The sequence below is a fragment of the Lagopus muta genome, chromosome 1 (genome assembly GCF_023343835.1).
Source record: "Lagopus muta isolate bLagMut1 chromosome 1, bLagMut1 primary, whole genome shotgun sequence".
Lineage (NCBI taxonomy): Eukaryota > Metazoa > Chordata > Aves > Galliformes > Phasianidae > Lagopus > Lagopus muta.
In genome coordinates, this window is record NC_064433.1 from 109,718,031 (window position 1) to 109,740,515 (window position 22,485).

General features: G+C 41.0%; 1 long non-coding RNA gene across 1 annotated transcript in view; it reads left to right on the top strand.

Moving 5' to 3' along the window:
• The first annotated feature begins 18,576 nt into the window (after positions 1–18,576).
• The window catches only part of LOC125698201 (uncharacterized), a 77,034-nt gene continuing 73,125 nt past the window's right edge, over positions 18,577–22,485 (top strand). The window contains exons 1-2 of the long non-coding RNA XR_007379107.1: positions 18,577–18,746; positions 20,100–20,205. This is a non-coding gene — a long non-coding RNA (uncharacterized LOC125698201). The remainder of the gene's footprint in view (positions 18,747–20,099; positions 20,206–22,485) is intronic.

A 22,485-nucleotide genomic window follows, 5' to 3' on the forward strand; every position in this document is an offset into this window, starting at 1 on the left:
CTTCAGCCCCGTACAGAAAGTACCGGCTGCAAGGTATATTATTATGAAACAAGGTTTTGCTTTTAAATTGAGGATTTTTGTGCTCTCCAACATGTTTCTCCTAGAATCATGGGCACCAAAGAGGAATTTTTTTATGATCAGTCATTAGTAGGCCTTCAAGCAAAAGCCTAAAGCTTTGGAGTAAGAGATTAAATGAGCACCAATGGGACAGTGAAGTAAAACGTGGACAAGCACCATCTACCTTTGTACAACATGGGGGTGGATTTCATTCCACTTCTGTGTCACCTGCAAAGTACGCTAGGATTTCTGAAGTTCAAGCCTTTTAATCTTTGCAGAGCATCTCAGTGCTAATACTTTGAGTTTGAAAACAGATTGAAGCTTAGTTCCTGCATGACCCAGCACACAATAAGAAAGGAATTGGTTTGAATTGACACATCTGACATACGTGAACACAGTTATTCCTCTTTCTTCACTCCTACACCCCAAAAGTGTTTGAGAAATAAACTTTGAAGTCCTGGGAGAAGTAGCACGTGCCTGTGAAGGGAGCAGGCGGGGGTGGTAGAGGTGGTAGAAGGAGCTCAGTTTGTAAACACAGCAGCCAGGAAGACAGTTATTTATAACACTTGCGGTGGAGAGGGGGCCAGCCCACATGCTTTTAAAACAGTTTAAGTAGTTGCAGAATGTGGTTAACTCTGCTGTTTGTAAACACATGTCACTTGCAGTCTTGGCTGACAGCAAGGAGAGCAAGAGGAGAGTGGTAGCACTGAACAGGGCTGGATCAGGGAGTGCCCACCCAGGCCTAGCGCTGCCCCTCGCCAGGACCTAGTGTTGGCCGTGCTCCTGGGCAGGGCTTGGCTGTCCCTGGGGGCAGCACAGACAGAGCCATCCCTTCCTCACAAATCAGAAATCCTTGTCTGAAAACATTGCTCTGACAGCGCACAGATGAAATTTTGAACCCATTCATAAACCACAGAATATCTCATTTTCAGCTGGGTTTCGTGACTCTATCAAAGAGGAAGTTAATTGTGAGAGGCGTATGATCATGAGACTACACTTGGTTGGACTAACTTCAAAAAGAGGTACATTTTGGACACACAAAGGTTTTTGAATTACTGCTTCAGTACAGCCGCATTTAGATTTTATTTTTTTCTTCTGTGTGGAGCATAGAGTTAGCTATTCTTGCTGAATGCACAGCACTCGAAGTCCCATGATGTATGCATGATGTGGACTTGACACTACTGCTACATTCTTCAGTTCAACAGCCATGTGAAGTCTATAGCATTCTGAGCTAAGAAATGTCAAAAAAAAGCTTCATCTCAAGAGAGAAAGGCTCTAATTTAATGCTTGGCCATGGAAACTCAAATGCGTCTATTTAGATGTGTATACATGTATGTATGCATACACACAAGCAGATATCATATATATACACTTGCATTAACTTAGTTCACTCCAATGCTACTGCTTCCTATTTATTTCCAGAAGAACTGCAAGAGATACAAAAAGCACAATAATGGTATTTGACAGAGCAAATTCTTAGCTACAAAGAACTATTTTCCAACATATCACTACTATGTGTTTTCACCAGAGATGAACAAGAGCTTGGTTGCTAGGCTCATAAAAATCTGCACCAGCAGAGGTGACCTACTGGCTGCCAGCTGCTATGCTGGCACCATTGGGAGGAAAATGTTACCCATGAAGTCCATCTTTTATCGTCCCAAATAGAAGGAAATCAAAAGGCACTAAATCCAGACTATATTGTGGGTGTGGCCAGACAGTCCAGCCAAGACTGGCAATATGCTTCATGGTTTTCAAACTGGCCTGAGACCTGGCGTTACTGTGTTGCAAGAGAAAAGTCCTCTTCACTGGCTTACTCTGAAAGTCTGAGCTTTCAGCTCAGTCAGCACTGCGATGTAGCAGTCAGTGTTGGTGGTTTATTCACATTCAAGGAAATGCAGAACTACCACCCCTTTCCTATCCAAAAGACAGTGCACATCATTTTACCCTTTGAGGGCTGTGTCTCGAACTTTTTCTTCAATGGGGAATTCACATGTCACCCCTCCATGGACTCCTGTTTTGACTCTGTCTGGTAGTGGTGACAACACATATCATCACTAGCAATGATATGATCCCGGAAACTGTCACCTTCAGCCTCTTATTTGTTCAATACATCCTGAAAAACTTGCATACAGTGTTCTTTCTGTACTTGTGTGAGCATTCATGGTACTCACCTGGCACACAATTTGCAATATTCCAGTGTTGCCATCATTGTTTCTAGTTCATTGAAGCTGTTCTCAGTTCCCTAGTCATAAGCTGATAATTTGTGCAGATGAGCTGACCAAGGCACTTTTCATTTCATGGTGTGACAGCTGTGCATGTCCATATAGAATGTAGCTTGTCTTCATGTCACTGTCATCAATGAAATACACCACCCACCACCTCACTGTGCTCACATCCACTATTTGTTCTCCATCAACATTCAGCAAGAGTTGATGAATGTCAGTGGGTGCCATTTTTTCTGAACAGAGGAATTCAATGACACACCTTTGCTTCATATGCACTTCCATGTAAGATGCCACTGTATCAGGCTGTCCCTCTGTTGCTATCTGTCATGCGGTAACAAAATATAATGGGATATTGATGGGAAGGTTCAGCCTGTACTGCCATATCACCAAAATTCGCCTCTGACATTGTGGGCCAACATCATAAAATAGAAGGCATTACTTTTGGAGCCACTTTCATATTATTCTGTACAACTATTTTTTAATTCCTTTTTCTTATAATCAAAAAGTGCAGGTCAACAAGAACAACAGCATAAAAATTACAATCTCCTTTCTCTTTTTTTTTTCTTCTTTTTTCCTTTCCTTAAATACCAAGAAAATACCCAAGCAGTTTAAATGACAGTGCAGGATTCAGGGGTCCAACTCAAGAGATGTGAACTACCTCAGCATAGAAGCTTCCCAGGCAGCATGAAAGGAAATTTCTGGATGAGTTTCTGGCTCTACTGAGCTTGGCAGCTGTTTTGCTACTGGCTGCAAATGAGCGAGAATGTAATTCTCTTTCCCCAGAACAGAGACTAGGAAACAGGGTTAACACCTGGGTACAGAACTGAGGGAGTTTTATGGTTTGAGTATCAGGAACTTGTTCTTGGCTCAGACCAGAATATTATGGGATGAAACAAGAATGGAAATAATAGAAGAAAAATCAATGATTATTTGATTGATTCCCTGGTGCTTTGGAAAAAAGCAGGAAATTATGATCAGCGGTAGCTTATATGTGACCTGATGGCAAAATTTACAAGAGCCCTCCCACACATGACATGGAGAGAATGCATTTGACAACTTCTGCTCTCATTAAAACAAAGTAAAATGTAGCCATGAGCAAATTCAGAAAGGTCAACTTTGAAAGGAAAAAGTTTAAAAGCAGCAAACATTTGCAAAAGATCAGAAGACAAACATTTAAGTACCCGAAAATGCAGGACACCCCAAGCAATTCCATTACTACACACAGCAATGAAAAGTGCTGCACCCTCTGCAACATCATGAAGTGTATCAGGTTACAGGTATCAGAATGCCACATTGGTATGGCATTCAAAGGAACTTAAAAGTTACAGTTTGTATCCAGTCTGTGAAGTTTTAGAAGTATGGAAAGTCTAAACAGAATTCCCATTTAGTTAAGGTATACATGAAAATATACATTCTAGCAAGCAACACAGTTGCACTTTTCTAGTCAAGTAGGCAGACCACAAACCAATTCAGAGATGCAAAGCATGAGAAATTATGTTTTATGTTTGTAATGGTAATGTAATAATGTACAAACTCCTATTACAGATGTAATAGCTTTTTTTTTTTTTTTTCAGTCAAATATTTTTATTCATAACTAGAGATAATGTATAAGCCAAAAGTGTTCTGGGCCTACAAAATGTGAAGATGGCATCTAGGAAACTGCACGGATATCAGAGCCCATCATGTCTTATGGGATGGCTCATTCAGTGGAATGTAATGCCATTCTTCTCATTGGATCACAAATATTGTTTACTCTGGGAATTACAAGAGGCTTCTCTACCTTAGTATTCTCCCATGTTAATATCAGGCTAATCTCTCTGATATGTCTTTGTTTTACCTGTAACAACTGACAGTCAGCAGTATCTTCTGGGTCTCACACCTATGGTTTCTGGCTGATATTTTTTTCCTAGGAAATAAATCAGGAAGCCAAATTTCAGCACCGTCCCCTGGTTCGGTTGTTACACTACAGTTTTACAACCTTTATATTGGATTGCAGTTTTGGGGGATTTTACCTATCTGTTGAACCATTTGACCTACAGATTATAAATTAATACGATCCACAGATCCTTTCAGTCTAACACGTCGCAATAACTATGGCTAATTATCTAAATTGATAGCAAAGACCTTTATAGGACTTATTTTCCATGAATTTGTTTTTAAATGATACATAATTATCTTAGACTGGGATAAGTGCTTAACTGATTAGCAAATTAATTGAGACAGATATCTCAAACCATAATCTATCTCTTTTCTAGGAAAGGAAATGCTATAGTAAAGCTGGTAGTGGTTGTATAAGCGTTTTATGGGCCAAAGATTCCAGATAGAAAAGTTTCAGCATCAGTGATTCATAGACGAAGTTGCATGCTAGCAGGCTGTGTTGCTTGTACTGCGAAACTGGAATATTTGTTTTGAAAAGGCACAAATCTGAACTGGAATCACTCAGCCACTTTTTTGGTTACCTAGCTGTTTCTAGTACTAAAACTCTATTTTTCTTTCTGTACTTGTATGCAAGACTTAATGGCAAATTATGATTAGCTTCAAATTAGTACTTTAAGATTTATATATTTGCAGGGGCATAGGTGACATTTAATCAGAGAAGGAAGCAATTGGAGTTTCTCATTCTCTGCCTACCAACTCTTGGTGCTACCCAGCTGCAAAAGCCTCTTACATCTCCCATGCCCCGAAAAACAACAAATGAGTCCACTAAATATTTTTTTCCTACTAGAATGACCAGCTGACGTCCTCACACTTTAAAAAGAACAAACAATTCAGCAGTAATTTCTACAGCGGTGAGACTCCATTTTGTCAAGAGGCTGCATCCGCAATACACGATAGAAGTGAGTTTAGGGAAGACCTGAGTAAAAAGGAGACTGTACTGTGTAGAGGGACAATCCCAATTAGATTAAGTGGAGCTGAGAGCGTGAAGGTTGTCTCAGCGTAAATATGAACATATGAAAAAAGACTGTGGATGACATCAGATTGTATGAGATGACAAGAAGAAAACATGACTGAGACAATAGTGTTACCAACTTCAGATCGTTTGGAAAAATTTGGAATGGACGTGATGAGAGGGAGGGTGTGGAAAGGTGTCTGATGATGGCTACTGAATGAGTGTGTGGGAGGGTGTAATAGCTGTTTTTAATCTGTACTGATGATGTTGCTGGAAGAGTGACTTAGTGGCATCAGGTTCCTTCCTGAGCCAAAAGGAAGGAGAGAGAGAGTCCCACCTGCAGCCCATCAACTCCCATAGTGGCTGTGGGATGCAGAGTTGCTATCCCAGGTGAGATGCTTGAGATGAGACCCTCAGAGGCATCACAGCAGCCTGCCTTCAGAACAGGCAGTAATCTCACTGTGCCAGAGCCTTGCTTAGACCACACATCTCCTAACTGACATTGACCTCCTAAAGTGACCTGGACCACTGGCAGTTGTCCCTATGGATGTGTCACTGGTGGGTGGCCCTTAGAGCACCACTGAGCTTTGCCCTCGTGGCCCAGGATTTGCTCCACTAAAGCAGGAAAATCAGGTGGCCATGGGTGCTTTGCAACTCCTGAGAAATACTCTCCCCATTTTGGATAGGCCATCACTATGCATTAATTAGAAATGGTATTGTTCGAAGAACCCTGCAAGATGTTATCCATGGCTGATGTACCAAGAAACCAGAGAGTTATGAGGCTGGCCTTCACATAGGGATTTTTTTTCACTGTTTCCTTTGCAATCCCATGTCTTTCACTGTTTCCTTTGCAATCCCATGTCTTCAGAGAGTAATGGTGCTTATTGTGCAACCTATTTCAGAGTGCCATCTGTTCTTCAATTTCTGGTGTGACACCATCATTTGTACTAAAGAAAATTTCAATATATTGTAAAAATTAGTATAAAAATATTATAAAGTAAATTATTAAAGAACGAATTATTATACTTTCTTATATAGTATTTAATAAATAATTAATGATTGCAAAATATCGCATGTGGATACTTTTGCATCTGGCTGGAGGAGGATGGCAAGGATTTTAAGCAGGAATGAAAATTTGAGTTGTTGACTTCTGTAGGAAAACTGAGGATTTTTTTTATAGGAACCTCACAGCACTTCAGTTTAGACACAGTTTTGAGGTGAAGATCTACAGCAGCTCTCACAATTGGACACTACATCTACCTACCAGAGTAGATGGAGCACTTTCTGTTTCTAAATGTAGGATAACTACAGAGACAAATGATATTGTTTGTTGTGCAATTAAAAAGCTAATGTTGACATTTCAATTATCGTCACTGGCCTTTAGTTGGAACACCCTAATGAGATGAATGAGGTTGGCTTACAACCTCTCCGAGAGCTCTCTTCAGGACATCTGAAGACATGGGCATAATTCCTCATGCTGGGCTGCTGTTCAGATAACATTTGAAAGGTTGCTTCTGTCACCACAAAAAGCAGAGTCTCCAGTAGGACGGAAACGATGGCTTAGTTCACAGTTTCACTTTTTCATACTGGAAACCAATTCCAAAATTTTCATGTGCTGAGATCTGTGACAACCTGCCATGTTCACTGCATCTTTTCAAATGAGATCAGCACCCCCTTGCTGTTAACTTCTTCTCCCACACTGGAAACCTTCTTCTCCATTCCTGTCTTGCATCCTTTATTTCTAAACCTTCTTTGATTGAGACTTGAAATTACTGCTTCATGCAGATGCATGTTACCATCTACCAAGCGAGTAGCCTGCCTGCTTTATTCATATGGTTATGAGACTACCCCTGGATGCAATTCCCCTGCCACTTGCCCCTGCAGTGCCTCACATCTCCAGCATCCCTGTCCTGCTTCCTGTTTGAGGTTGCTGGTTTGGGACCTGATGCATCTGCTGCACAGAGTGAGGATGTGGCAAATGTGCAACTAGCAATGTTTGTTTCCTGCAGGTGGCCCTTGGCCACCATTCTCCTCTTCCATCATTCCTTTGTGTGACGCATGTCCACAGTTGTGTCCCCTAAATAAGCAAAAGCTGAAAGTAAGGATGGTACTCAAGGTGGTGGAAGAACAGCCAATGGAGAGAGGAATGGGTGGCTCATCCAAAGCCAAGTGCATGAAGATGCACAGCTGACACCAGTCATATAAAAGACCAGATGGATTACCCAGTGCATGACAAAAGTTTCATCAGGAAAAGGCAATAAAACCTGTTTACAAGAACAGAGAATTTAAAGCAGTTTTACCCTGTGTGGGGAGAGATTATCATTGCAGTCATTTATGTCAGGCAAGTAATTCAGATGGTGTACTGTTGGGTGAAAAGATTGCCAGTGGCTCCACATTGATCACTTGGGAGGCCTCCTTGCCTCCAGCTCAAAGCCAGGTATGCAGGAACACCATAAGTATTTGTACTCTGCTTCCAATGCCTGTATGAATCCATTGTATAAATTGTCCCATCCCCTGTTCCTAGATAATGAGGAATTGATTTTAGTGCAAAATTACAAGTTTTATACTGGCATAACTGCCAGCGTGGAAGATCACATTCAAAGTCACAGCAGAGGTGTTTTCTTTCTCCCTATCTTTATCTCATGAGTACTTTACTCATTTTACAGTCTGGCAAAAATGAAGCATAGATAGTTTAGGTGACCATACAAAGTCACTCATCAGGAGAATATCAGTCAAAATATAGACAAAGTTGTCTGAATCCCTTTATAAGCAATTTTTTGTCACACATTTTGACCTGACTTAGCATCATCTCACATTCCAAGGACATTTGATTGTGTACTGTCTTGAACAATACATGACAGTGGCTGTGTGACATTTGCCAAACCTCTGAAAACTTAATGCAGACATCTAGCAGTGATTCCAATGCTCTTTTATGTACACATCAAATAAAAACTCACTTTAGTATACAGTCATGTTACAGTAAGTCAAATTTATCTCTGTCATAACTCCGTTGGCTTTAAGGAAGTGGCACAAGAAATCAAGTTTGTCTATGAAATTTTAAGATTAATTTCAGAAACACATTTTTCAGCCAACGTGCAACTATTTTCAACAGTGGAAAAAAATTCATTATTTGGCCAATGGATTAAATACAAACACTACCATTTGAGTGTTGAAGATAGTAATGATTTTATCAATTTATTTTCTTTGTGTACTGAAGGAAAATATACTGGCTATGTTTGAAAATGCCTACCACATTCACTAACTAACATATAAAATGACTCAAGAAAATATATATATATATGTGTTTTAATGTAGCTAGAAAGATTAAAAATATATTGTTTATATATATTATATTAATATATGTTAGTATAATTATATATATAATATATATGTGATTAATATGTTAATTTTTGAGTAAATAAACAAGTCTGGTTAAAGCTTCTTTTTTTTCCTTCCTTACCTCTGCCCTGCAGAGAACAACAGAAAGATGAAACCACACTTTTAGACAAGAATTCACTCTAAATCTAGGTGAATTTTTCTTCCAGATCCAATTTGGTTTTCTCAGAACACAGCAGAAAAAAATCCTGCAAACAGTGTTTTTTCTCCTCTTTAATGGAGGCCGCTGTGGCAGAAATTTCACAAGAACGGCTGGCATCATCAGATTTCCACCTTTCAGCTGGTTTTGGCCCAAAACAGACATTGATTTTTCACTTTCAGCTGAAGCCTGTAAACAGTCATAGTGCCTTATTCTTTGTAATAATGAAACTAGTATGATACTAATTAGATACAACAATACTAGTTCTGATCAGTTCTTAATTTCTTCGCCTCACCCATTAAGTACAGTCACGTCTATATTCTGTGCATTCAGTCATATATGAACTTGGATCAGATCTTTTAAATGAAATATTAGTAAGTTACAAAATTGCGTGGAGGATTTTGTGTGTGTGCTATTATCAGTAAAAACAAGGCAAATTGGTAAACAGGTTCAATTCGTCTGCTTAAATGCCTATAGAAAAAAGGTAAATAAAAATACATTCGGCATTAAATATGTCCAGTGGGAACATTTCCTTGTGTTTTGCTTTACAGTGGCTAAACATTAAGTCAAGCCTTTAACTTGAATTTAATGTATTAAAGCAATAACAATCAAGGTACAAGGTATTTCCTGGGAATTAATGACTGACCTGGAGAGTTGATGGGCCAACGTGAAGCTCAGGGCCATTAACTTCAGCTAGTCATTAATTTCCCAGAAAATTCCTTGTGCTGAAGTTGTTAGTGCTTTTTTATAATCCTCTTATATATTAAATCTACATACATAAACATTTTCCTTCCTGTCCAAGCAATTTTTGAAAGATACCATAGGAAGGAGACATTGAGTCAATAATGCGATTTACCTTGGCTTTTCTGTTAAACTCAAAGGGAATGGCAAAATTAAAAAAATTAAAAAAAAAAAAAAATTAAAAAAAAAACAACCCTAAATAGTTTAAAAGCAAAATACAAAATCCCTAAGTGAACACTGTAAGAATTGCTGGAAAACTTGAATAGTCCACAGGGAGTAAGGCAGACATTCACCTTCTGCAGGCAGCAGCTGTGATGGAGCAACTGGCAGCACTGTTCCTCCTCATTTCTTCCCATGGTCTCACCAGCTCAGATCTCTGACATCCCTAGCCCTGATACTCCTTGTTTCCGTTCTGTGATTGTAGCTCATTTTTGAACAATTCCTAAATAGGAGAGGACAGCAAAACTTCTTCCAAATTAATTTTAACACTTGGAACAGAAAACGTTGATGCAAAATAACCATTTGACAATTTTCGTCAGGGCAAGAAAAGTAAGGTTTCCCCCACTGCTCATAACTGGTGAGACACTCCGGTAGCTCTCCAATTCTGGGCTTCCCAGGGCAAGACAGACAAGAACATATTGGAGAGAGTCCAACAGAGGGCCATTAAGATGATGAAGGGACAGGAGTACCCCTCCTGTCAGGAGAGGCTGAGAGAGCTGGGGATGCTCAGCCTGTAGAAGATGAGGCTCAGAGGATCTCATCAATGTCTATAAATACCTAAGGATGGGTGCAAAGAGAATGGAGTGAGACTCTTTGCAGTGATGCTCAGTGTCAGGACAAGAGGCAGTGGGCACATACTGGAACACAAGAGTTTCCATTTGAACACCAGGAAGCACTGCTGTGCTGTGCTGTGCTGTGCTGTGCTGTAGAGTTTGTGGAGTCTGCCTCCTCAGCAGCTATTTGGACATAGACACAGGCAAGTGGCTCCAAGTGTCCCTGCTTATAAAAGGGGGTTGAACCAGATGATCTCCAGAGTAGGAGATCCTTCCCATCCTCCCAATTCCTTCCTGTCTCGATGATTCTGTGATTCAGGGACATTTGAGAGCTTTGAACACAGAAAACTTTATATCCCTGTACTCCTTGGAAAATCCTTATGAGTAGTCACACAGTTTCCAACATATTCTAGTTAGGCAAAGAACATGCATGTTGATCGATGCATGGAATCATATCCTAAGGTATCCTATCGAGTGATAAAACCAAAAAAGAGTACACGTGATCCTGTATTCTGATGACCTTTTGGTCTTTTATATTCAGCTTGGCAGGCCATTTGTGTGCATTCTTAGTTATTATTAGTAATGTTCATTGCAGTAATAACTCAGACCAGTGGGGAATGGCATCGCATTGTGAAAGGGCAGTAAACAGACTGCTAGGTATTCCTATGACATTTGCAATCTTACCGTTCCTATGCGGGTTGAAACAATAAAAAGATGATCCACAGAAACTATATAGAGCTGGAATGGTGATGGCATTCTTTGTCCAGCTTTCATTTTCTGACCTTGGTGGTATTGATTTAACCTTTATGAAAATTAATCTCAGGAGAGGAACAGAATCTGAAGATTTTACTTTTAAGAGTTTGCAATTTCTAAGAGAAATTGCAAGTTGATGCTCTGCCTGGTGTTTTTTTGTTTTGTCTTATTTTTGTTATTTTTGTGTTTTGTTTTTTAATTGGTTTTCTTATTTGACAAAGCAGTCACCAGCTAAGGCCTTGTAACTTGGCCAGCCTGTTTTAGGAGTCTTTCATTCATCTTATAATTGGCAATAAATTTTTCCATCTCATACTGTAACTTGTTTGAAAGTCAGTCACTGTTATTCACAAACGAAAACTCAGCATGTGGAAATGCTGGAAAAGGATGCTGAACATGGAGGGAATTTTATTCGTCATGATATTTTTGTGTGCTTGTGGAGTAACTGGGACTCATGCGTCCATGAGTAAATGTGGATGGTAAAATAAGTTCAACTCTGTATTAGACATAGTGATAAAATGAGACGCTTTATACCCTCTATATTAATATATTTTAAAGATGACTCTTCAGGATGGAGAAATAAAGAAAAAATACATGACTGGGAAAGGATCACTCTTTAATCTGAAGCCCAGATTCCATTCAGGTAGCATTAGTGTGTACTTTTTCGATAGCTATGCTGATTTTCATCAGTGTTCCTGCCCTCATAGGCAAGTAAGGAAACGGAGGGCAACCCCGGCTTGATCTGACCAGAAACAAGACAGGAGACACCACCTCTCTCACTGCTTCATTCTGACTGTGGTTAAGAATAAGGAATTCTGAAGAGGATCCTAAACCAAAAGCACTGATACAGCCATTCAGCAGATGCCAGGGAAGTTGTGACCCGAGTCATCTGAACTTTGTGGCTGATGCTTCCCTTTTGAAAGGGCTAAATTAAGAAACTAACACCCAGGATGAGGCTGTATTGATAGAGAAGAAAAGATGATATAGAAATATATTTTTTGCCTCAAATGGTGGGCACAAAACTGTAATAAGGTGTATCAGGGCCTTTTTATTGGACATAACACCATATATTTGATAAAACAGTTTCTACTAACCAAAACAATTGCCAGTGAGGGGGTTGTATTTTAATATTTGAGCAGCCATCACAGCTACTAGAGGTCTATCAGACAATCATGGCTCAGTGTTTGATATTTACCCTTATCACTTAGGAGCAAAATATTTTTGTACCTTGGAAGATGTCTATTAAATGATGATAAGCATTTGGTACTCGTACAAGTAATGTCATTGCACTGGAGTTTCACAGAGGTTCATAATCTGCAAGTTCAGAACATTATCACCAAAAGACCAAAAGGCAGGGGTTTACTTTCATCAGACTGAACCGTATATAAGTTTGTCATTTGCTTATGTAAAATTTACAATTTTGGTATGACTTTCCCTTCAAGATATTTTACATGCTTCTTTAGGCAGCCGACCACATGACTGTCCTGTCCACTGCTTTTGTAAAATAGTCATTTTATAAACGTGTATATTACATGAGAGCTAGATGTAGAGCTATCAGAAATACATGTTAAGTAGATACTCTAAAGGCTTGCAAAGACTTCCAAACTGTTGGAAGGCAATCAGTCAATGAACTGCAATATTATAAGCTGTAATGACTGCAAACAGCAGAAAGAGAGGCCCTTCTCTTCCATCTGGCTATGGAGTTACTAAAGAAATGTAACCAGGGGAGAAAGAGATGTTTACAGAGAATTGCAGTGACTCATTAGCATGGCAACTATTTGGTTAAGCAATTAAGAAATTATATTGATTTGCACAGCAGTTCTTAGAAATACAGTTTTATTGCCACAGCTTTTAATAAGCAATGATGTCTCAAAGTAGGTCTGGTCTGGGGAAATTGTTGCATTAGAAAACAGATTAATGACTGCAGAGAGAAAAATGACTGTAACAGTTGACGTGAATGAAAATGGACATAGTTCCCTGGGAGTTATGTGGTCATGGACATCTAATTTGTAAATCCATCATTAGCTACAATTAGTTATACTCAATGATCTTTTGAGGTTGCTTCCAACCCCTGCAGTTCTGTGATTTGGTGATCCTGTGATATTAGCTGCAATACAGTTTGCTGGAACTGAGTACTGTAATGAAAAATACAGACCTTTGAAAACCTGCATCGGAATCTCCATGTAAAGCACATTTCTTTTTGACTTCTTGGACATGGTTCCAGCAAGCCCAAATATTTTTCTGTGATAAAAAAGTGACTTTAGATGTACTGAAATGCGATGGTAGAAGAGCACTGTGAAGGCTTGAGCAAAACAAATGTGAAGGCAATCCTAATAATGATTCTATTACAAGCTTAATTTACAAGTTGCGCTGATTATGAACTTGTTCCTGTTTCTACTGAAAAGGAAATTTTTTAAAGGACAGCAGGTGAAGGGCTTGGAGAATATGCCCTATCAGGAGCAACTGAAGGAACTGAGGCTGTTCAGTCTGAGGAAAACAAGGCTGGGAGGAGACCTTATTGCTCTCTTCCAATGCCTGAAACGTGATTGCAGCGAGAGCACGGTTGGACTCTTCTCACTGGTGACAGGTGACAGGATGAGGAAAAATGGCCTCAAGTTACAGATGGGGAGGTTTAGGTTGAATATCAGGAAACACTTCTTTACAGAAAGGGTTGTTAAACACTGGAATAGGCTCCCCAGGGAGGTGGTTGAGTCGCCATCCCTGGATGTGTTTAAAAACTGTTTGAATGTGGTGCTCAGGGACATGATTTAGTGCAGAGTTGCTAGAGTTAGGGCAGTATGGTTAGGTTGTGGTTGGACTTGATGATCTTTAAGGTCTTTTCCAACCTGAGTTATTCTATGATTCTTTGAAGTAGAATAGTTTTGCTAAATGAGTGTGTTTCCATGGAACGGGCACTCTAGCCTTGCTTTGCTCAAGAGGGATCTTTACCAGTATCATATTCATTGTGAAGAGACAAGAAATAGCCAGTAACGAATAAACTGATATGAAGGAAAATCTCTCTCTTATTCTTAAATCAATAATTGGAAAGTTGGCATGTCCAAAACAATGAGTTTGGAATGATTATAACAACGTTAAATTGAAACAGTCAATTTCACTCATGCCAAGTCTTTCAAAATGTGCAAGATTTTAAAACATTTTATGAATAAGTCTTGGATGCTCTTTGTGAAAAAAAAGCAGAAGGCTATTGAGGATCCTATTAATAGAAGGATGATAATTTAACCTGGAAGGAAAGACAAAATGTAAGCATACTGTTTGTTGTTGCAAGCAACTAATATGCATTCCCAGTGAATTCACAAAAAGCAAATTCTTTGAGGGAGAATTTGTTCTTGGGGAGCTGATCAGCTTCCTTACTTGAGATGTCTAGCCCTAGTAGGAAGCACAGTACTTTTAGTATCACTTGCTGAGACATAGTGTATGTGATCTTCTATCCTTTGCAGAGATCTGTCCAAATTTCTCCCCCTACCTCCATGCCAAAGTTCCTTTCCACCGCTTATTTCCCTCATTTTGCTGAATTCTGTGTCAAGGAACTTGACCTCTTCTCCACTTCTGTTGTTCTGCAGGGCTTTCATGGATGTTCAAAAATATTTAAGTACTCTTATAGCACTGTGTTGATTTTCACTGTAAATAGCAACCTGAAGTCAGAGGAATGCCTGAAATTAGGACAACATCCTAGCTGCTCGTGATATATTTTGCACTGTGTAGTTAGTTCACGAGGACTATTTAAAACAGATTCCTCATTAGCATAATATTTTTGCATATTAAATGTTTTATATGGCATTTCTGGAGCTACTATGGGCAATAAGCATAATGGCTTTCCCATGAAAAAATATTTTGCTGATAAATGTACTAATGGTGTTTTATCTCCTTAATATTGTTTGTAATCATCACATGCTATCCTAACTTTGACTTGTGTGTCTTATCTGTGAACGCCAAAGAGCTCACACTATTAATCTTCCTCAATCTACTATTGGCTTTGTTATGCCAAATTCTGGTTTCCATTGTATAGGTGGAAGTAACTTCGATGCTAAATGAATCACAAGTTGCTTAATCACCTCACTAACTTTTCCAAGGGATTTTACATAAAAATACGTACTTTTTCCAGAATTAGTTTCTAGAAACTACTTCAACACAAAGAGAAAGAGCACTTTTCCAGACTTGTTCACCAAGAAGCAGAATGGGCGAGACAGAAGATCAAGTGGCATGCAAGCTGACCTCCACCGCTCATGGTTAAAATCATAGAATCATAGGATAATCCAAGTTGGAAGGGACACATACGAATCATTGAGTCTAATTCCTTGCTCTACACAACACCATCAAAAATTCAAATGGTAGGTGTGGGAGTGTTGTCTAGATGCCCTTTGAACTCTGGCACTTGAGGCTGTGATTACTGCCCTGGGCAACCTCTTCCATGCCCACCAAACCCTGGTGCAGAACCTGTTCCAAATACACAAGCTGGTCGTCTCAACATTGGGCATTTGGGCAGCAGCTGAAATAAGGAGTTGGTCTATAGGAATGCCAGGGCAGTAGAACATTTGCGTGGTCTGGTCTCAGGCAGGAGGCGGGCTAGGTAGGACATAGCGAAGTAGATTACATCTGCAGACATGAGAGGGTGTTTAATAGGTTCTAGTTCTATAGAGAGATGATTTAGCACCACATAAAGCAAATAGATGGTTTGTTGAGGTGTATCAGTAGGAGTACTGAGTCACAGCTCATCATCTGGAAAACTAGAAAGTTTGAGTGCTACAACAACCCAGCAGTTGCTGTGTATATTCTGGGAGCAAAGGGAAAGTGACAAGTAATGCTTTTTGGAGCATATTATAAAAGAAGGGGGTTTTATCTTCTGGATGTTTCCATCCTGTAAGTTTTCCTGTCAGATTTGAGAGAACAGTATTTCACTTGGCTTTCAATTTGCCTCTGAATTCTGGTAACAATGGCATTTATTCTTCCAAATCTGAGTCGCTGAAGAAAAAATGTCAGAGCTGTTTGGGAGGTGGCTGGGACAGAGGAGTGAAAAATAGTGAGTCAGTGCATGAATGAGCTGGATTTCTGCATCTCACAAACTCAGGCAAACAAATAGCATAGAACCTGATTAATCCTCATTGTGAAGTGACCAAATGTTTGCTTTCTCAATTTGAAAAATCAGAAAAAACGGTGTTTCTTTTCTGATGGGCTGGCTTTCAGACCAGCTTCATGTGAGACCCCACAGGATTGATGACTTCTCTTTCTAAAGAACCCATGCAGCAGACATGCTTCACTGATAAAGACCAGAACTTTCTTATAGAATTCAATACATTCATAATAGTTGTAGGAAAGACACCTGCAGACAGAGCGGTGTATTTATGGGGGGTTTAGTGGAGAACGGCATGGTTCTTTTAGACCAGAGCTACTTCAGTTCTGTCTCTGCTGCTGATGCACTGTTTGAAGAGACACAGTGCAACAAGCACATCCCTGAAGGCTCTGACAGACCTCATGTAGGTAACTATGGAATTGTAGAGTGCCATTTACAGGCCAGAAACTCTTCTAATCAAAATTTAGTTGCAGAGGGAAGAATGGGAAACCTATCATTTTCAGTATGTCTCAAGTATTATACTGTCAAGGAGTGGGAGTATAAACATCCAATCTAAAGTTAACATAGTCGTTATTACTTATTAGATGTTAAAAATGAGTGCTGTAGGTTTAACAGCAGTCTTTGTAAGCAAGGCTACCAACAACAAATCTTAAGTGCTCACATTGACTTATTGTAAAAGAATGCTTCCAGATGGGTACCTGATCCTTGTGGGTCCCTTCCAACTTGGGATATTCTATGATTCTGTGATTTCTGGAATGAAGGGCCAGGACCTTTTACTTGGCTGGAGCATAGTCAAAGTGCTCCTCCTGAATGCATGTACCAACAGCTATCCTCATCTCCATGGGATTATTTATACATTTTTAGCAGAAGATTTGTTTGATTTTAATCGTTCTTGCATCAAGCACATCTGCACAGCTAGAATGTTGAGTAATGAGGTGAAATTAAATCTTTTAGACTTTTTTTTTTTTTTTTTTCCAGAAAAGCACCTTTCTGTGTTGCTATTAGAAACATGTCTTCTGTTTGCTACTTTAACTACCTACAGAATTTTGGTTTATCACTCATTAAACAGTCAGATGGTCTGGCACTTCACTTGTGAGACACAAGGAGAGGAACTGAAACCAGCCTTAATTCTGCAAAGGACCAGACAAAGGCAAGGTTTTATTTTTGTAGTTCACTTCTTAATATCATCAGACTACAGCGTGATACCAGCATCTGTGAGAGGTCTGCATGGCTTTTTTGTTTGCTTTGAAAAGTTTAGATCTTACAGAGAATCACAGAGTAGAATCATAGAACCGTATGATTGGAAGGGACCTTAAAGGCCATCTAGTCCAACCATGCAATGAACAGGGACACCTACAGCTACATCAGGTTGCTCAGAGCCCCATCCAGCCTGATCTTGAGTGTCTCCAGGGATGGGGCATCCACCGTCTCTCTAGGCAATCTGTGCCAACGCCTCACCACTCCTATTATAACTACTTCCTTATATCCGATCTAAATCTCCTTTCTTCCAGTTTGAAATAATTTCCCCCTTGTCCTATCACAACAGACCCCGCTGAAGAGTTTAAGCATAACATTTGAACTGAATGCAGAACTTTAGTGAAACGTTTGGGGAAGGTAAAGATGGTCCTAGCCACCATAGATGCTACTGCTCTCAAAAGAATGAATGCAACAGATTTTTATATGACAAATTTTAAAATACGGGCCCATATGACTGCATCAAAGCACTGAGTTCCTCCCAGCACTCTTGAAAGTTGGCCGGTCTGCCAGATCGCACTCATAATGTCAGTATCACAGTGAAAAAACATGTGATCAAGGAAAGATGCAAACCCAATCATTGAAATGCAGAGCTCGTTTCCAACATTCATATACAACAGGCAAAAAACAGAGAATAAAGGAACAGTCAGCACAGGACAGGCTGCTCTTCCCTTGGTGCCAGAGCCGTGACAGCACGCACAACCTGAACTGCTGCAGTTCTGCTTAGGATATGTCTTTTCAACACTTATGTCTGTGCGTGTACCTGCTGCTTTGGCACCGTGCGCTGGCTTCTGAGAGCCGACCTCCTCCAGCGAGGTCATCCCTCACCACCAGCTGCCGGAGAGCCGCCAAGAACCGGGCTTCCAGCATCTTCCCGAACACGCACAGGGCGATAGAAATGCGGACACCTCCGGTGCTGGGGTGGGGGCTGCGCGCACAGGTGGGAGCGAAGCCGCCGCGCCTCCGGAGGCCGCCCCGCTCCCCCCCCGCCCGGGGCCGCTGCGGAGCGGCTGTGGGCGGCGCGGGGGCGGGCGCTGCGTGGGCCGCGGCGGCGGGGCGCGGACAGGTGGGCTGGCGGGGGGCGGGCCGCGGCCATGTGTAGGCAGCGGAGCGGCTGCGGAGCGGCGGCGGCGGTGGCGTCGGGAGCCCCGGCCCCGCGATAAAAGGGAAGGGGCTGGGCGGCGGACGGTGCGCGTTGCGGCACTGAGGGGGGCGGGGGGGGGGAGAGCGTGGCTGGGAGGGAGGGAGCGAAGGAGCCGCCGCCTCCCGCAGGAATCCCGGGCGGGTGGCAGTAGCAGTAGTAATAGCAGCAGCAGCAGCAGCCGGGACGCGCGGCTCCCCCTGGCTGCGCGGCGGCGGGAGGCGGGTGAGCATCGAGAAGCGGCCGCCGCCTCATCCTGCGGCAGCGGCCGGCTCTGCCCGGAGGACGCAGGTGGGTCCGCGGCGGTCGGGCTGCGGGGTGCGGCGGGGGCCCGGACCGGGGGAGGGAGGTTGTGGGGCGGTGCCCTTCGCGCACCTGAGAGGGCGGGGGGTGTGGGGGGAGCCGGAGGATTACCTGGGACGAGGCTTTGGGGCACCGACAGGCGACGGGCACAGACGGTGCTTGACGTTATTGCTTTTAAATCAACGCGTTTATTGGATTTTAGACGATTGACGAGCATCTCATCTTTAAAGATGCGCTTTGCGAGAGCGTTCTTGGAAAATCGCGTTTGATTTCAGTTTCTATTCCAGTCTGCGGCTTTCTGATTATTATTATTATTATTTTCTTTCTTCGGCTGGCATAGCGCCGCGTGCGGGGCGCTCCCCGATGGGCGCAGGTCCGCGAGCGGCGGCACTCGCACACACACGCGGCCGCGGGGAGGGGAGATAAGTTACTTTCTGTCTATGAAAGACTTGGTAGCGTTTTCCCAACCAGAGCCTCGCTGGGCAGTGCGCTCACGGTGGCTTCCAGAGAAAACGTTAAGAGCCATCCTTCGCTGGAACAACGGGGAGTACACGCAGATGTAACGCTAGCGTTCCCCCGGAGCTTGCGTTCCGAAACTTCGGTATTCGGCGAAACCCCTGTTCTAAAAGCTTCGCTGTTTTCCAGGAAGAGTTGAGTTTATTTTATCGTATCTTCAGGAAATGGTTAACGTGGGAGTTCTGGGTACTGTGTATTTGGTTTGGGTGTTGGGGCGTAATTCGGCAGAATCTGTGGCGTGCTGCTCAAACTGCAGTGACCACAGAATGAATCGAGAGTCGTTCATCGTTTTAAGAAGTTGAAGATTGCTTCAACTCTGTGATATGTCCCTCTGAATATCGGCTTCTATTGTATGCATTCTTCACAAGCTATGTAGAGGCAGCTAAGCCACATGTGAAGCTTACATCTCTGTAAAACTGTGTTCATTTCTCAGATGGAAGAACAAATCAAATCAGCTTTCATATTTACCAAGTAGTGAAGTGCAAGTGTGTTTGTATTCCCACTGCAGAAATCCCACCTGCTGTATCAAGGTGTCTGGGTGTCCATAAGGCAACAAGAGATACGTAGAAATCCGTACGGCTCTTAACTGTCTTGGAGAGTTGGAAGTGTTTTGTTGGATTAAATTAGGATTTTTCATCCTTCCTGAAACTGAGTAAAGAGAACATTACAGATGACTCAATTCCAGGATTTTAACACTTTTTTTTTTTTTCTTTTGCCGAGGGGAATACTTTGGAGTGGTTGTGTCGGAAAGGCAAGTGAGCTGAAATGTTGTGGTAGTAGGATTTGCAGCATTAAATACGGCTCATTTCTCTTGTATGACTACAGGTGGCAGTGTAGAAGCCAAGAACAAAAATTGGCAGAAATTACATTCTGTGTACAAGAGAATGAAGAGTATACTCATGACTAAGCACAGGAACCTGGAAAACCACAGGTATGTGAAGTGATTCATACAACTGCCTACGGTGCCCCCAGTATTCCTGGCGCAATAGGTATTCTTGGATAATTATCTCTTACTGTGACTGCATTAATTGATAAGGAAAATGCTGTATCTGATTACTGAAATGAGAAAATAATAAAATACTTCGAATGCAGTGTGCAATGAGAGGTGGGATTTTCAGACTTCTTATGGTGTATGTTAACTATGAAGAATCAGAGCATAGTTAAGTTGCTTGAAAATTGAGTTAATTTCCTTCTAAATACCTGGATTCTATATTGATAAAGTTGAGTGCAGTTACATCCCTGAATATGCTTGAAATGGAGAAATGTCAAATATTATAGGCATGGAGACCTTCCTGTAGAATCTCTTTATGAACAATGAATAGGAAGCACGAGGAGAATGAGAGATGTAAATAAAGATGTCATTTCAAATACTCATCTGGGTGTGATGCTTTATAATGCTCATTTCTGTTGGGGGGAGGTGGGAGGGAAAGGCAATGTGTAAGAGCCCATGATTAGCTCTCATCCTTCTAAGAAAAGGGAAGTACTAGGCTACCTGATCTAAATAATCTCTCATTAATTAGGAATATTAGAATACAGCAAAACTTTTCTTGTACACATATGTCATTGTGGACAGCCTGTAGAAATGAGTCCATGGGTTGGCATTCCAGGATTCCTGGGAAGCCATGGAGGATGGGGTGAACTCAGAGCTTGAGGGGTTTTTGGAACTTGTGAATGAGAATCTATCCTGGTAAGAAGTTATCAGATGCTACCACCACTGTGTTTATAAATATGTTTGGCTCTTCCTTTTTTTTTTTTTTTTTTTTTTATACACTTTAGGAAGGCATTCTGTCTAAACCTTTAAATTGCTTTTGAGAGAACATGGTGTTCCCACAAGTTCACAGATGACCAAGTCACCTTGTACAAAGTGAGAACACATTTGCAGACAGTTTATTTCACTGACCGTCACGTTATTGCTCATCACTTGCTTCTGTAAGTTGACCTGCTCAGGCGTAGCTGGGGAGGAGGAAGTATGCAGCACTAAGGCCTGTATGGCCATGTAGTTTTCATTGTTGTAACTTATTACACAGAACAGCTAAGCAGTTCATCCAACTTAAATGTGGCTATTCACAAAGGCTTTGAAAAATTTTTCTGATGTAGTACAGGTCAGTATATGCTTATGGCTTTGTCAAACAGTGCTGAGCTCATTAGTTTATGCCTGTGTGTTGAGAACAGAAAATGAAACTGTTACAGATACAAAATTTTAATGTAGTCTCCCATTACATCAAGTGTTTGCCAAAATATTAAAACTGTTAACTAAGCAACGTGCTGCTCAAGAGTTCAATCTACAGACACTTCTCTGTGCTAATTAGAAAGTATTGACATCAGTGAATGAAACTACTTGTTAAACTGCCTTCTAAAGTCTATAGCAGTTACGTGTTCATAAGATGATTCATAGCATTCAGCAAGTTGTGATGAGTTTCCCTGCCATTACTGGAGATTATGAAGTATCTACTGTATTTGCACTTCTTTTTTTTTTTTTTAAATTAGCTCTAATGGTGTAAAGGGGAATTTTCTATCAGCTGAAAGATCAGGCCTATTTTATGAATTCATTAATTACTTTTCTCTTTATTGTATGGTGCAATCTATCATTAACAATAAAATGAAATGTTTAACCATCTTGTCTATAAATACAGCTGTGTGCGTGAAACTTTCAGGACTTACGATGTTCTTCAGAACTGTGTGAATCATGTCAAGTTTGCTATGTTGTATTAGTTGTAATTGAAAGAAAAGTTTTCAGTAAGAAACATGAATTTGACATCTAAAACAGCAGAACCAGTGGGTGCTGCTCTTCTTAAGGATACTACAGATGTTGCACCTTAGAAAACATCGTAGAAAACTGTCCAGTGATTGTTTTGAACTGAAAGCTATGGCTGATTATGCATTTTTGTTGCCTCAGAACTGTGCAAGCCCCTCAAAGCAATCAGTCATTTCACACTAAAATAACAATGGATGTAATCTGTTAGAGTATGAAGTATGATTGCTTGACTCTCAGCAAAAATGTTTGTTAACATAGGACCATGTCTGAGGCCATTTAGTTTAGGCACTTTAGCTACTCAGACTAATGAGATTGGCTCATTGTCAGCTCTCCAGTTAGAAAAGGGTAGTATTTTATTAATTTTGGTGTTAATACAGCTGTTAAAACAAAGATATAGCTACAGCACTGGAAGATACTCATTGTAGGCTATTGTAAATGAGGGAGACTCTTGTGGAA